The sequence below is a fragment of the Theropithecus gelada genome, chromosome 7a, assembly GCF_003255815.1.
Source record: "Theropithecus gelada isolate Dixy chromosome 7a, Tgel_1.0, whole genome shotgun sequence".
NCBI classification, from domain to species: Eukaryota; Metazoa; Chordata; class Mammalia; order Primates; family Cercopithecidae; genus Theropithecus; species Theropithecus gelada.
This window is the reverse complement of record NC_037674.1, coordinates 53,358,084-53,374,981: the sequence shown is the minus strand read 5'-3', so window position 1 is coordinate 53,374,981 and position 16,898 is coordinate 53,358,084. Positions and strand designations below refer to the sequence as shown.

Below are 16,898 nucleotides of genomic sequence, written 5' to 3'. Positions count from 1 at the left end.
CACCACCTTAGCAATATTCTGAGTAACTCGATTTTAATGTGATATATATTTTGTTGATGACTTTCAAAATAATTATACATTATTGAACATTTAATTATTAAATTACAAAGATAACTTAAACTCTGATTTTACATTCTAGGTACATTTCTGTGATTAGAAAATTCTCTCATGGTATTCTATTTATAATTAATATACCAAGTCAAACTAATTAGAAGTATCTGAAGCCCCTAGCAAAATTTGTAATTAGACATGCCATTTATAATTAACTGACTCTTCTCATTCTTGCCTTTTCCTCTCCATTTGAATTAATCACTGTGCTCTTCCTTTAGTGATACTTGTGTTCCTATCCAAGACACTGATTAGAGTTTAGTGATCAGTGTTTGTGATATGTTATGGAGACTTATTTTATAGAAACCTTGCTTTTAAACTTTAAAAACATTAAAATACTTGAATTATATTCTCTATATAAAGTATCACATTGAAGATTTTTTTTTTTGCACATTATCAAGATAAGTATTTATTTTATCAGATGCTGAAGGCAAACAGAGAATAGACAGACTTGACCATTTTTCCTCTCTAGTAATTTAGTATCTGGATTTTTCTTGCCAGTCTGATCACTGATCACTGTCTGCATAGTTTTGACAGCATGCTCATTGACCCTGGGCCATTGATAGACCTGGTATGTCTTCATTTATTATTTTGCTAAAGAATTAAAAGTCTGATAAGCTAGGCAGTGTCCTGTGCTTTGGCTGTAAAGAGGCAGGAGTGATATTTAAAGTGTTTATGAGTAAGTACAAAATAGGCACCAACCAGTTAAGATGGCTGTAGCGCTGGATCAGAGTCTTGAAGAACCCCTTCATCCTTTATGCTGTGTCAGGCTTTCTTGTTTTACCCACTGGGTTGTAGTGATGGTAGGGAGACTGGACCATCAGTAGGCACCTTAGGACTGGTGGAGTTTGAGGCAGTGACTTTACCAGACTATGTTACAGAAGTATTTCAGTGCTTAAGTACAACCCTTCAGGCTCTGTTAGCGTGTACCAGCTCAATATTAGCTCTGCCAAGAGGTGTTCAGTCATTGTCCTTAGAGAGCTTACTGTTCTCTAACTGTAAGAGACAGTTATAGTTTGAGAGGTACTTATGTAAGTATATAAAACATGCATAGGGGAAGATTGCAGCATCTTTTTTGGGAAAACCAGGGAAGACTTCCATAATGAGTAGAAACTTGCCAGGCAGGTTTAAGGAGGAGATTCTAAACAAGCAAAGGGGAGAATAGCAATTTCAAAGGCTTAGGGGCATAAGAGAGCATAGTGGATTCAGAGATCAACAGTTAGGAGCAGGAGAACATGAAATTTTTCTCTGACACTTGGTTTATAAATTGGATAAATACATTTTAAGATCATATTTATAGTTTTGAAATTGCTCCATTTTTGATAGATGTATTAGTTCGTTCTTGCACTGCTATAAAGAAATACCTGGACAGGGTAATTTATAAAGAAAAGAGGTTTCATTGGCTTATGGTTCCCCAAGTTGTATAGGAAGCATAATGCTGGCCATTTGCTAGGGTTCTGGGGAGGCCTCAGGAAACTTACAATCATGGCGGAAGGCCAAAGGAAGCAGGCATAAAGAGAGAGAGAGAGGAGGAAGGTGCTACACACTTTTAAACAACCAGATCTTACGATAACTCTATCATGAGAACAGTACTAGGGGGATGGTGCTAAACCATTAGAAACTGCCCCCATGATCCAGTCACCTCCCACCAGGCCCCACCTCCAACACTGGGGATTACAATCTGACATGAGATGTGGGCGGGAACACAGATCCAAACCATATCGGTCGAGAACTGCTAGCCTGTCTGATACTTAGGTTCTTCAACTATATCTAAACTATTTTAGGTACAGGGAAAGGGAGAATAGGAATTTGTTATAGTTCAGGGCTATACTAAACATTCATAGAGCAAGAGTGCGATTAAACCCTCGCTTCTGATTCATTGAGAGGCTTCTAATGAGCAAACACAGATTCAAACAGATTGAGGATGGTAGTCTTTTAAATGAGATAAAACCGTTGCCCATGAGGCTTTTTGGCTGACATCATGAAACTAATTTGCTTAATGGCTATGGAGGCCTACAAATTCAAATGTGCAGAAAACGCAGTAAATTGCTGGCCTGTCAGATTCTTGTTGCCTGTCATCTTTTATCTGAATGACAACTTTTGTATCCAGATTGTTAGGAGCAAGTATGTGGACCCCGTTAAGGTTATATTTGTACATGCATGAATAATTCAATTCAGAGCCTACTAAATACAGCAAATCGACAACAGTGGAGCAATCCATCTTCTTATACTTGTATAATTAGGGAGCACATCTATTGGATATCTCTTCTCGTATCGGAGAACTCTTGAAATAGGTCAGGCTTTCATAGTAGCTTAAGTTCTGCTTTTATTGCCAGAGTTGATGCCTTATACCTTTGAAATATAGTGAAGTCATGGAGAGCAGAGAAAACATTTTCTCTATGACTGTTCAACTCAATGAGTGATTTTAAAGCACCCATTATGTGCTAGGAATTATGTGAAATACAAAGATGAATAAGTGGCAGTTTTCTGTTTTGTTTTTATTTTTATTTATTTTTTTGGAACAGAGTCTCACTCTGTCTCCCGGGCTGGAGTGCAGTGGCACGATCTCAGGTCACTGCAACCTCCACCTCCTGCAAGCGATTCTCCTGTCTCAGCCTCCCGAGTGGCTGGGATTACAGGTGTGTGCCTCTGTGGCTGGCCAACTTTTGTATTTTTAGTAGAGACGGCATTTCACCATGTTGGCCAGGCTGATCTTGAACTCTGGACCTCAAGTGATCTGCCTGCCTTGGCCTCCCAAAGTGCTAGGATTGCAGGCATGAGCCACTGTGCCGGGCTTCTGTTAATCAAATTATATGATTTCCTCCATCAAGCTGTATTTAGAAAAAAATGTCATGATGATGGTGGTGGTGGTGGTGGTGGTATGTGTGTAGTGTTACAACAAAGGCTACAATAAAGGTCTGAGTTACATGTGAATAGATTATTTGCTTCAAAGATGGTTTTGAAATAATTGTTTTAAGTTTTTTGATGGCTTCACTTTTACAACACTTTCAATTAATGTTCCTTATCTTCTCTCTACTTTCTGTTATATTGCATAATTGAAGGAATATTTTCAGTGAAATATATATTATGTTCCAATATTATTAATTCAACAGGTATTTAGGTAGCATCTACTAGGCCCTAGGTTTGGAGTGAACCAGAATGTGAAAGGTTGCTATTCATAGAATAAAATTACTTAGTAAAAAGGAAACCAAAATAATGAAGTTTTTACTTTCAGCCCTTTTAGTTTGATTAATGATATGAAAATAACATAATTCAGCCTTAAAGTCACAGAATTTGTGTTTGATTTTGTAAATGTGTTGGATTTTTTTTCCTTTTTTTCTTTTTTTTTGAGACAGAGTCTTGCACTGTTGCCAGGCTGGAGTGCAGTGGCGCGATCTCAGCTCACTGCAACCTCCACCTCCCGGATTCAAGCGATTCCCCTACCTCAGCCTCCTAAGTAGCTGGGACTACAGGCGTGGGCCACCATGCCTGACTAATTTTTTGTATTTTAGCAGAGATGGGGTTTCACCATGTTGGCCAGGATGGTCTCCATCTCCTGACCTTGTTAACCGCCTGCCTCAGCCTCCCAAAGTGCTGAGATTACAGGCATGAGTCACCATGCCCGGCCCGATGTGTTGGATTTTTATGTTCACAAAATTTATCTGAAGACATATGCAGAAGTAGACTGTCTACATTGAATTTTGATTACCTGATTAGCATATTAAATCTGTGGTTTTTGGTAACATTCAAAATTATGGGTGGGCAAGGGACTTTAGAAATTGAGGGCATTCTCTGTGTTATCACTTGGTTAGAGGCAAATCTAGGGGAACAAAAAGATGAGAGTCACTACTATAACAAATTATCCCTTTTGTACCTTTGCTCATTTCACTGCCTGGAACATCTCTTTTTCTTCTCTCTGCTCATTTTCATATCTTACTCAAAGACTTTCCCAAGGTGGTACCTAAACATTTTCCCCTGAGGTGACATTTTGCTCCTTGGAATTGTATAACATTTTATCTATTACAACTTTCAAGATTCTTTAAACTTTTTTGTGCATACCTGAGCTATATTTCCTATTGGATTATAAGCTTCCTGAAGGTATCATGGATGTCAAATTGGGCCATGAAGGATGGAAGGAATTTGGATAGGTGGAGAAAGGAAGTCATGTCCATAGGAGAGAAACCACATAGACCAAGGTCCATAAGACAAAACAAATGCTTTTTCAGAAATGCTAGTAGATTGATTGGCTGGGTTTAGGGAATATGTAAGTAGGGTAGAGGAAGATGAAGTGGGGAAAATAGGAAATGCTCTTTGATGCTGAGCTAGTAAAATATGAAGGTCATCAGCACTTCACTTTTAGTTGATTAGTTGTGTGTAGGAAAGGCTTACTAGAGAGTTGGAGGAGAGTGTACTTACTCTATTATACCTCTTTTTTAATTCCCAGATTACTTCACTAAAGGAAAAGGGAACCAATATTGTGGTGAGATGTAAAGTGCTTTCAGCCCAGGATACAGTAGATCCGGAAGACAGAAACCTATGAGCCATAGTCAGCGCCTTTGCAATATCATGGGAAGGAAAGATGGTCTTCGTGCCTCCTTCTAGTTCTGATACACTGTGATGCCATGGCACAGTTCAAATCTTTGGATCAGAGCCACCACTAAGACCTGTTTCATCCATTTATGAATTATTTAGTTCAGAAGTCAGTAGACCTCTCTAAAGATCCCCTTTAAACTTTTAAACTTTGTGGCCATATACTACCTCTGTTGCATATTCTTGTTTCTTTATGGCCCTTTAAATATGTAAAAACCATTCTTAGCTCATAAATCAGACAAAAACAGGCCCTAGGCTGGATTTGGCTCTTAGGCTATAGTTTGACCACTGATTTAGTTGATTAGGGTACTTGTTACTGCACATATGATTTCTAGAATATAGAAAACCAAGACCAACTTGGTGATAGTGTTTTTCCATCTGTCTGTATTTTCAGTGACGACTCATAGGTTGTATTTTCTAAGGGTCGAGAAGCTAATACTTACAAAGAACTCTCCATTTGCATTCCTGCAGTGTTGGTAATTTTGTGTTTCGGGTTTGTGCTATCTTTCTAAGTGCTGTGAAAACTCCCTGGTGTCTGAGACTATTCGTCTTTACTATCTGTACCCTGATTCACATACAAATATTTTCTGTGTTGTATCCTTAATGTCTGAGACTATTTTACTCATCTTTACTAGCTGTAACCTGATTAGCACACGTTATTTTAGTACTTCTTAATGGTTATTAGTATAAATAATGCATTTGTATTTTATTGTAAAGTATGAAGTTTTACACTTTTTGAATACAACGTGCACATGCAAATGTCAAACTTGAGAAAGCAACATATTTTATAGTTATAATTAAACATAGTGATTTAATTTCAGTGATCACTGGTTTAAAATCTTGTCTGGATTAGATTCTTCTATATGTGTTCTTTCTGTTTTGCTCATGTGCATTCCCTATAATGGAGTAGTTATCCCAGATTTTTCTGTCATGAAACATTAGTGCATATAGTCCCCTGCATATAGTCATAATCCCTTGTCCCCAGTATCTTGAATTGCTACACTCACTGCTGAACACAAAACAAATATCAAAACAAATATTTTCTCACTTTATTTGTTGATTACAATTTGTTAATGATATGTATCCAGTATTTCTATTTGATTAATCAAACACTTCTTGCTCTTTGCTTAATGCTCTGTCTCTGTTGTCATACTTATTGCTTTCTATGTTTCATTTATATTTTTCTATAATTTCTTAGAGTTTTAAACACTCAAGCAGTTTTTATAGTGGTAAAATTTTAACTTTTTTTTTTTTTTTTTTTTTTTTTTGAGATGGTATCTTGCTCTGTCACCCAGGCTGGAGTACAGTGGCGTGATCTCAGCTCACTACAACCTCCGCTTCGCAGGTTCAAGTGATTCCTCTGCCTCAGCCTCCCGAGTAGCTGGAATTACAGGCACCTGCCATCATGCCCAGCTAATTTTTTTGTATTTTTATAGAGACGGGATTTCACCATGTTGGCCAGGCTGGTCTGGAACTCCTGACCTCAGGTGATCCGCCCGCCTTGGCCTCATAAAGTGCTGGGATTACAGGCATAAGCCACCATGCCCAGCCCAAAACTTTTAGTTTTTTAAGTAAATAAATGCTCAAAACTCATAACATTTTAAAATGAGTAGTTATCAATACAGATTCTTATAAACACATTCACACATTGTAATACATTCTAAATATATGTTATATATTACATATTAAGGACTGTAGAAAATTTAACCTTATTTTCAGGAAGATTAGGTAAACAGATAATCATGAATCCAAACAGTTTTTATAGTCACAACTTACCTCTCATTTGCCAGTGTAAAGATTATAAACAGATGTGGTTTACAGATGATAGTTGATGCTTCCACATTCACTGGCAATGGTGATCTCTTAAAAGGCCCATCTAGCTGAACCTTGGAGAAACATACCCAAGCTTGGAGATATCCCTCTACCACTTAGAATGCAGTTTGTACATGGAGGCATGTAATAAATACTGAATGAATGAATTATTAAAACCTCAAGCTTATTCTAGACTTAAGCTCTCGTTCTCAACAAAATACCACCGAATAAACATAAAAATACCTACTTAGAGCATTTTGAAAGTATGTAACTTAAGGAAAAATTAAAATTACCAGTGTAATATTTATGCAAAGCAAAGCACTATTAACATTGTATGTATTTCTAGTCTTTTCTATGCAAATTTATGTATTACACATTTGAAATTACCCAATAGATGAGCATTTTCCTATCATTAAACATTTTTATTTTACTTTTAAAATCCACTTTAGTAAAATGATTTATGCACAGTACAGTTTGAGGGGTTTTGACTAATGTGTATATCCTGTTGACAACTGCCATAATCAAGATATAGAACATTTTAATCACTCTTAAAAGCTTCTCTTAAGCCCCTTTGCAGTCAATTCTTTCATACAACCTTTGGCTCCTGCAATAACTTACCTGCTTTCTGTCCGTGGAGATCAGTTTTAACTGTTCTAGAATCGTATACATGAAAACATTGAGTAGACAGTACAGAGAGTTCCTATGTATGCGCTTTACAGTTTCCTCTGTTAGTCTAAGCATCTTTGATAAGCAGTCTTAATGATTGCTTAATATTCTAACTTATTTAGCAAATCATTTGTATGTTTAGTTTGCTTCTAGCTCTTTTTTGAGATGGAGTCTCGCCTGGTCACCAGGCTGGAGTGCAGTGGCGTGATCTCAGCCCACTGCAATCTCTGCCTCCAGTGTTCAAGCGATTCCCCTGCCTCAGCCTCTTGAGTAAATGGGATTACAGGTGCACACCACCACACCTGGCTAATTTTTTGTATTTCAGTAGAGACGGAGTTTCACCATGTTGGCCAGGATGGTCTGCATCTCCTGACCTCATGATCCGCCCGTCTTAGCCTCCCAAAGTGTTGGGATTACAGGTGTGAGCCACCGTGCCCAGCCTTTCTAGCTCTTTACAGTCATAAATGAGCTATGATATAAATGTTCGAATTTTTGATTATTTAGGACAGATTACTAGAAGTTACTGGATCAAGGATTTGAACTACTTCTTTTTTTTATGTTTTTTGAGTCGGAGTCTCGCCCTGTCACCCAATCTGGAGTGCAGCGGTGCGATCTTGGCTCACTGCAACCTTCACCTTCCAGGTTCAAGCAATTCTCCTGCCTCAGACTCGCATGTAGCTGGGACTACAGGCACCTGCCACCATGCCTGGCTAATTTTTGTATTTTTAGTAGATGGGGTTTCACCATCTTGGCCAGGCTCCTGACTTGGTGATCCACCCACCCTGGCCTCCTGAAGTGCTGGGATTACAGGCATGAGCCACCGCGCCTGGCCAGGATTTGAACTTTTTAAGGCTCTTGATGCACGTTGCAAAATTGTTTTCCAGAAAGATTTTACCAATTGCTGGGCGTGTGGATCATGCCTGTAATCCCAGCACTTTGGGAGGCTGAGGCATGTGGATTGCTTGAGCCCAGTAGTTCAAGACCAGTCTGGGTGGACAACATGGCAAAACCCCATCTCTACAAAATATACAAAAGTTAGCAGGTCTTGCTGATGGACACCTGTGTAGTCCCAGCTACTCAGGATGCTGAGGTGGAAGTATCACTTGAGCCTGGGAGGTCTAGGCTGCAGCGAGCTGTGATCACGCCACTGTACTCCAGCCTAGGTGACAGAGTGAGATCCTGTCTCAAAAAACCCAAAAAACAAAAACAAATTTACCAATTTAAATTCCTATGAACAGTGTACAAAAATGCCTGTTATATTACATTATTATTTTATATATATTATTACGTTATCACTTGTAGCTGTCAGTATAGCCTACATTGTGCTGTAGCAACAGTCCTAAAAATCTAAGTTACATAATACAACAAAATTTATTTCTTACTCATGTTACATGTCTAATACATATCAGCAGGGTTTTTTTTTTTCTCTTCAGAGCCATTTAGTGAACTCCATAATGACTGGAGTAGCTGAGAGGTCTGTAAGTTGTGTAGTTGGTCTTAAAACTTACACCTAGAAATGTGTAACATCACATCCATGTACATTTCGGTGGCTAAAGCAAGTCATGTGCCTACACCTAAGTTGAAAGAGGGCAATGAGGTACAATCTCACCGTGAGTCTGGTAAGGAGAAGAACTGGAAGGGCACCAATGACTATAATCTTATTTTTAAAACAATTATAATTTCATTGATCAAAGATGGTATCTCATTTTAATTTTATTTTCTTTGCTAATGTAGAGAACATTTTTCCGTTTTTCATACTTATTAGACATTGGTTTTATTTAATTTATGTATTTGCTTATGTTTTATAAACATGTGCTATTGATTTACTTTTACATTTCCAGATTTTTAAATTCTGTATTTTCTATGAGGATGAGCAATCATGATATATTATTATAGGGAGTGTAAACTTTAGAAAATACTTTCTTTTGAAGAATTGAGTTGATGAGGGAAATCGATTGTTTTCTCCTGTTAATGTGGTACCTGTTTTGATATCCTTTTTTTTTTTTTTTTTGAGAGAGTCTTGCTGTGTTGCCCATGCTGCAGTGCAGTGGCACGATCTTGGCTCACTGCAACTTCTGCCTCCCGGGTTCAAGCAACCTCTGCCTCCCGGGTTCAAGCGATTCTCCTGCCTCAGCCTCCCGAGTAGCTGGGACTATAGGCACACGCCGCCATACCCAGCTAATTTTTTTGTACTTTTAGTAGAGACAGGGTTTTGCCACATTGACCAGGCTGCTCTCAAACACCTGACCTCAGGTGATCTGCCCACCTTGGCCTCCCAAAGTGCTGGGATTACAGGCGTGAGCCACCATGGCCGGCCTGTTTTGATATATTTTTAATTTCAAGAAATATCAACATTAATCAAAGACAATAGAAAGTCCAGGAGAATTTCTTAATTCTTGACATTCTACAGATACCTAAAGAACAGCTTGAACATAAAAATTTAGGAGGTAAATGGGTCAAGTTAGGGTTCTGTTGAAATAATTAAATTTCCTGCTCAGATTCAACCATATTAACCATGTCTTTTTCTGTTTGTTTTTTACAATTCAGGTATCTGCCCAAACTGGAACTTATGCTGTAGACATTTCTTTGTGGTTTATCTAAAAACCAAAGGTGAGATAATTTATGAATGCATTTGCCTTTTAATATATATTTTATAATGAGAAAGAATTGTTTCTGAAAAAATTTAAGGCAATACCAAGTATCTTTTCCTCTGAGTGTTTTAATAGGAAACTTATAAAACTACATATATAGTATGCTTACTTTTAAGCATGTTTATAAGACATTTGAAATAAATGAAACTTGTTCTAGTGACAAAATACTTTTGAGTGAATTTTTTCTTTATCTTTAATACTCAAAGATGAAATTCATACTGCTATTCTCTGATACACTTGAGAATGTATTGGCATTATGATCTCATATTCTTGAAGACAAATCTTCCATTAGTTAAATCATAGATTAAAATGACTGCTAACTATTTTAATGGGCCAGTTATTAAGAACTTTCTACCACTCTGCTCTCTTGGACTTAATGACTTTCTGTAGTTCCCTGTTTGGGAGCCTCTGTAATAAGGATATATACACATCAGTATGTTAATAGTTGGCTTCTATAGAAAGCCTCCCATTTATAGAAAGCTTCTATAGATAGCATTGCACTCTAAAGGTAGGATCATAGCCTTTGCCAGTTTCTTACCTGTCTTGGCTCAAGTCCTCTTCTTGTTAAAGTTTTTCCAAATACACCCTTGTAAGTCTCTCATCTGGTCTTTCCACCTTCAGTCTGACTGTTCTGTAAGCCATTTTAATCATTGTCAACAGATTATTTTTTTCTTTAAAAGAATGTCAGCCTGTCAGTCTACTACTCGGAGTCCTTCAGTATCTACATTCCTTAAGGATTATTTTACAAACTCCTTTACAGAGCAGTAGTGGTCTAGATATGATATGAACACTAGCATCGTGTATTCATATTATATCTTTACTGAGAAATAATTCCCATGCCATAAATTCCACCCATTTAAAATGTTAAATTCAGTAGTTTTTATTGTATTTACAGAGATGTACAACCATCACCACAGTCTAATTTTGGAATATTGTCATCACTCATTTTTTTCTTTGAGATGGAGTCTCTTTCACCCGGGGTGGAGTGCAGTGGCACCATCTTGGCTCACCGCAACCTCTGCCTCCCAGGTTTAAGCGGTTCTCCTACCTCAGCCTCCCTGGTGGCTGAGATTACAGGTGTGTGCCACCATGCCTGGCTAATTTTTGTATTTTTTTTTAATGTCCTTTCCCTGCATTTCCCTTGATTTAACCCACCCAGAATCATTTCCTGTTGTTCGTAATGAAAGAACATTGATCTGTACAAATGTTCATTTAAAACAGTAATGAACTAAACACATATTAAGGCAGTAAGACACAATTTCACTTATAAAACTAGAAAGGATTCTTAATAATGAATAGTACTATCCAGTTTTTTCAGGTTTTGGAAAAATGGCTCTCTTTATAATTACTGGTGGGAGTGTAAACAATTTCTCTGGAAGGCAATATATCAAAAAATTAAAATGTACACAAACTTTGATCCAGTCATATAAAAATTCTATGTAAAGACTTAACTGCAAGTATATTTATTGCTGTACTGTTTATATTAAGAAAAAATAAAAGTAATTACATAAATTGGGTGACCATATAACATATCATTCAAAAGGGAATACCTTTGGGAGTAAAAGGAGGCTCTATATTTTTTATTTATTTTTTTTTTTTGACACGGAGTCTCACTCTGTCGCCCAGGCTGGAGTGCATTGGCACGATCTTGGCTCACTACAAGCTCTGCCTCCCGGGTTCTGGCCATTCTCCTGCCTCAACCTCCTGAGTAGCTGGGACTACAGGCGCCCACCACCATGCCCAGCTAATTTTTTGTATTTTTAGTAGAGATGGTGTTTCACTGTGTTAGCCAGGATGGTCTTGATCTCCTGACCTCGTGATCCGCCCGCCTCGGCCTCCCAAAGTCCTGGGATTACAGGCGTGAGCCACCGTGCCCAGCCAGGAGGCTCTATTAATAATTATACCAAGACAAGAAACATAAACCAAGCCTGTTTCAGGCACACCGGGATAACAGTGGTCACCTTGTATATGATCAGGAGTTAGTATCATTATTTTAAGAAATATAAATAATTAACTCGTGATTGTGGAGGCTGAAAATCCAAACTCTGCAGGTTTCATAATGGTGCCGTACATCCAAACAACAGAATCAATCAGGCTATTAAAAATATGAGTATAATAAAATTATTTATTTCGGTCTGTTTCTAGAACTTTGTACCATTTCAATGATTTGCTTGTATATTTTTGTACCCATTTAAAAAAGATTATGGTTTCATGGTATGTTTTAATGTGTGGTAAAGCAAATCACCCAATATTAGTTTTTTACAATTCTTTTGGATAAAATGTATAATAGTTTGCCCACTTTCCCCAACATGTTAAATTATATAATACTTTGGGAAGAAATTCATGTTTAAATATTCTACTTTTTAAGAATATGGAATTTATCTATTTTTGGTTTCTTTCATATTGCTCAGTGGAATTTTACAGTTTCTCTACATTTTCTGTTATGTTTATGCCTGGGCATTTTACATTGTTGTTATTGTAAATACTGTTCCTTCATCATTGCTATATAAAAGGTTATAGATTTTTGTATATCTATATAACCAATCCTTCTACCGAGTAGCCTTTTCTTTCTTTTTTTTTGAAAATTTTTTTTTATTATTATACTTTAAGTTCTAGGGTACATGTGCACAACATGTTTGTTACATATGTATACATGTGCATGTTGGTGTGCTGCACCCATTAATTCATTTACATTACCTCATTTACATTAGGTGTATCTCCTAATGCTATCCATCCCCTCTGTCCCCTCCCTACAATAGGCCCTGGTGTGTGATGTTCCCCTTCCTGTGTCCAAGTGATCTCATTGTTCAATTCCCACCTATGAGTGAGAACATGCGGTGTTTGGTTTTCTGTTCTTGGGATAGTTTGCTGAGAATGATGGTTTCTAGCTGCATCCATTTCCCTACAAAGGACACAAACTCATCCTTTTTTATGACCGCATAGTATTCCGTGGTGTATATGTGTCACATTTTCTTAATCCAGTCTGTCACTGATGGACATTTGGGTTGATTCCAAGTCTTTGCTATTGTGAATAGTGCTGCAATAAACATACATGTGCATGTGTCTTTATAGCAGCATGATTTATAATCCTTTGGGTATATACCCAGTAATGGGATGGCTGGGTCAAATGGTATTTCTAGTTCTAGATTCTTGAGGAATCACCACACTGTCTTCCACAATGGTTGAACTAGTTTACAGTCCCACCAACAGTGTAAAAGTGTTCCTATTTCTCCACATCCTCTCCAGCACCTGTTGTTTCCTGATTTTTTTAATGATTGCCATTCTAACTGATGTGAGATGGTATCTCTTTGTGGTTTTGATTTGCATTTCTCTGATGGCCAGTGATAATGAGCATTTTTTCATGTGTCTGTTGGCTGTATGAATGTCTTCTTTTGAGAAGTGTCTGTTCATATCCTTTGCCCACTTTTTGATGGGGTTGTTTGCTTTTTTCTTGTAAATTTGTTTGAGTTCTTTGTAGGTTCTGGATATTAGCCCTTTGTCAGATGAGTAGATTGCACAAATTTTCTCCCATTCTGTAGGTTGCCTGTTCACTCTGATGGTAGTTTCTTTTGCTGTGCAGAAGCTCTTTAGTTTTATTAGATCCCATTTGTCAATTTTGGCATTTGTTGCCATTGCTTTTGGTGTTTTAGACATGAAGTCCTTGCCCATGCCTATGTCCTGAGTGGTATTACCTAGGTTTTCTTCTAGGGTTTTTATGGTTTTAGGTCTAATATTTAAGTCTCTAATCCATCTTGAATTAATTTTCGTATAAGGAGTAAGGAAAGGATCCAGTTTCAGCTTTCTACTTATGGCTAGCCAATTTTCCTAGCTCCATTTATTAAATAGGGAACCCTTTCCCCATTTCTTGTTTTTGTCAGGTTTGTCAAAGATCAGATGGCTGTAGATGTGTGTTATTATTTCTGAGGGCTCTGTTCTGTTCCATTGGTTTATATCTCTGTTTTGGTACCAGTACCATGCTGTTTTGGTTACTGTAGCCTTGTAGTATAGTTTGAAGTCAGGTAGCGTGATGCCTCCAGCTTTGTTCTTTTAGCTTAGGATTGTCTTGGCAATGCGGGGTCTTTTTTGGCTCCATATGAACTTTAAAGCAGTTTTTTCCAATTCTGTGAAGAAAGTCATTGGTAGCTTAATGGGGATTGGCATTGAATCTATAAATTACCTTGGGCAGTATGACCATTTTCACAATATTGATTCTTCCTATCCATGAGCATGGAATGTTCTTCCGTTTGTTTGTGTGCTCTTCTATTTCACTGAGCAGTGGTTTGTAGTTCTCCTTGAAGAGGTCCTTTACATCTCTTGTAAGTTGGATTCCTAGGTATTTTATTCTCTTTGAAGCTATTGTGAATGGGAGTTCATTCATCATTTGGCTGTCTGTCTGTTACTGGTGTATAAGAATGCTTGTGATTTTTGCACATTGATTTTGTATCCTGAGACTTTGCTGAAGTTGCTTATCAGCTTAAGGAGATTTTGGGCTGAGACGATGGGGTTTTCTAAATATACAATCATGTCATCTGCAAACAGGGACAATTTGACTTCTTCTTTTCCTAACTGAATACCCTTGATTTCTTTCTCTTGCCTGATTGCCCTAGCCAGAACTTCCAACACTATGTTGAATAGGAGTGGTGAGAGAGGGCATCCCTGTCTTGTGCCAGTTTTCAAAGGGAATGCTTCCAGTTTTTGCCCATTCAGTGTGATATTGGCTGTGGGTTTGTCATAAATAGCTCTTATTATTTTGAGATACGTTCCATCAATATGGAATTTATTGAGAGTTTTTAGCATGAAGAGCTGTTGAATCTTGTCAAAGGCCTTTTCTGCATCTATTGAGATAATCATGTGGTTTTTGTCTTTGGTTCTGTTTATATGCTGGATTACGTGTATGGATTTGTGTATGTTGAACCAGCCTTGCATCCCAGGGATGAAGCCCACTTGATCATGGTGGATAAGCTTTTTGATGTGCTGCTGGATTCGGTTTGCCAGTATTTTATTGCGGATTTTTGCATCGATGTTCATCAGGGATATTGGTCTAAAATTCTCTTTTTTTGTTGTGTCTCTGCCAGGCTTTGGTATCAGGATGATGTTGACCTCATAAAATGAGTTAGGGAGGATTTCCTCTTTTTCTATTGATTGAAATAGTTTCGGGCCGGGCGCGGTGGCTCAAGCCTGTAATCCCAGCACTTTGGGAGGCCGAGACGGGCGGATCACGAGGTCAGGAGATCGAGACCATCCTGGCTAACCCGGTGAAACCCCGTCTCTACTAAAAAAATACAAAAAACTAGCCGGGCGAGGTGGTGGGCGCCTGTAGTCCCAGCTACTCGGGAGGCTGAGGCAGGAGAATGGCGTAAACCCGGGAGGCAGAGCTTGCAGTGAGCTGAGATCTGGCCACTGCACTCCAGCCTGGGTGACAGAGCAAGACTCCGTCTCAAAAAAAAAAAAAAAAAAAAAAAGAAATAGTTTCAGAAGGAATGGTACCAGCTCCTCCTTGTACCTCTGGTAAAATTCGGCTGTGAATCCGTCTGGTCTTGGACTTTTTTTGGTTGGTAGGCTATTAATTATTGCCTCAATTTCAGAGCCTGCTATTGGTCTATTCAGGGATTCAACTTCTTCCTGGTTTAGTCTTGGGAGAGTGTAAGTGTCCTGGAAATTATCCATTTCTTCTAGGTTTTCTAGTTTATTTGCGTAGAGGTGTTTATAGTATTCTCTGATGGTAGTTTGTATTTCTGTGGGGTTGGTGGTGATATCCCCTTTATCATTTTTTATTGCATCTATTTGATTCTTCTCTCTTTTCTTCTTTATTAGTCTTGCTAGCGGTCTATCAATTTTGTTGATCTTTTCAAAAAACCAGCCCCTGGATTCATGGATTTTTTGGAGGGTTTTTTGTGTCTCTATCTCCTTCAGCTCTGCACTGATCTTAGTTATTTCTTGCCTTCTGCTAGCTTTTGAATGTATTTGCTCTTGCTTCTCTAGTTCTTTTAATTGTGATGGTAGGGTGTCAATTTTAGATCTTTCCAGCTTTCTCTTGTGGGCATTTAGTGGTATAAATTTCCCTCTACACAGTGCTTTAAATGTGCTCCAGAGATTTTGGTATGTTGTATCTTTGTTCTCATTAGTTTCAAAGAACATCTTTATTTCTGTCTTCATTTCGTTATGTACCCAGTAGTCATTCAGGAGCAGGTTGTTCAGTTTCCATGTAGTTGAGTGGTTTTGATTGAGTTTCTTAGTCCTGAGTTCTACTTTGATTGCACTGTGGTCTGAGAGACAGTTTGTTATAATTTCTGTTCTTGTACATTTGCTGAAGAGTGCTTTACTTCCAACTATGTGGTCAATTTTGGAATAAGTGCAATGTGGTGCTAAGAAGAATGTATATTCTGTTGATTTGGGGTGGAGAGTTCTGTAGATGTCTATTAGGTCCGCTTGGTGCAAAGTTGAGTTCAATTCCTGGATATCCTTGTTAACTTTCTGTCTCGTTGATCTGTCTAATGTTGACAGTGGGGTGTTAAAGTCTCCTGTTATTATTGTATGGGAGTCTAAGTCTCTTTGTAAGTCTCTAAGGACTTGCTTTATGAATCTGGGTGCTCCTGTATTGGGTGCATATATATTTAGGATAGTTAGCTCTTCCTGATGAATTGATCCCTTTACCATTATGTAATGGCCTTCTTTGTCTCTTTTGATCTTCGATGGTTTAAAGTCTGTTTTATCAGAGACTAGCATTGCAATCCCTGCTTTTTTTTGTTTTCCATTTGCTTGGTAGATCTTCCTCCATCCCTTTATTTTGAGCTATGTGTGTTTCTGCATGTGAGATGGGTCTCCTGAATACAGCAGACTGATGGGTCTTGACTCTTTATGCAATTTGTCAGTCTGTGTCTTTTAATTGGACCATTTAGTCCATTTACATTTAAGGTTAGTATTGTTATGTGTGAACTTGATCCTGTCATTATGATATTAGCTGATTATTTTGCTCGTTAGTTGAAGCAGTTTCTTCCTAGCATTGATAGACTTTTATTTTTGGCATGCTTTTGCAATGGCTGGTACCTGTTGTTCCTTTCTATGTTTAAT

At 37.9% G+C, this 16,898-nt stretch overlaps 1 protein-coding gene across 1 annotated transcript in view; it reads left to right on the top strand.

Moving 5' to 3' along the window:
* The window catches only part of PEAK1 (pseudopodium enriched atypical kinase 1), a 301,809-nt gene that overhangs the window by 46,161 nt on the left and 238,750 nt on the right, over window positions 1–16,898 (top strand). The window contains exon 2 of the mRNA XM_025390349.1: window positions 9,724–9,786. The gene's annotated coding sequence lies outside the window, so the exon portion shown is untranslated. The remainder of the gene's footprint in view (window positions 1–9,723; window positions 9,787–16,898) is intronic.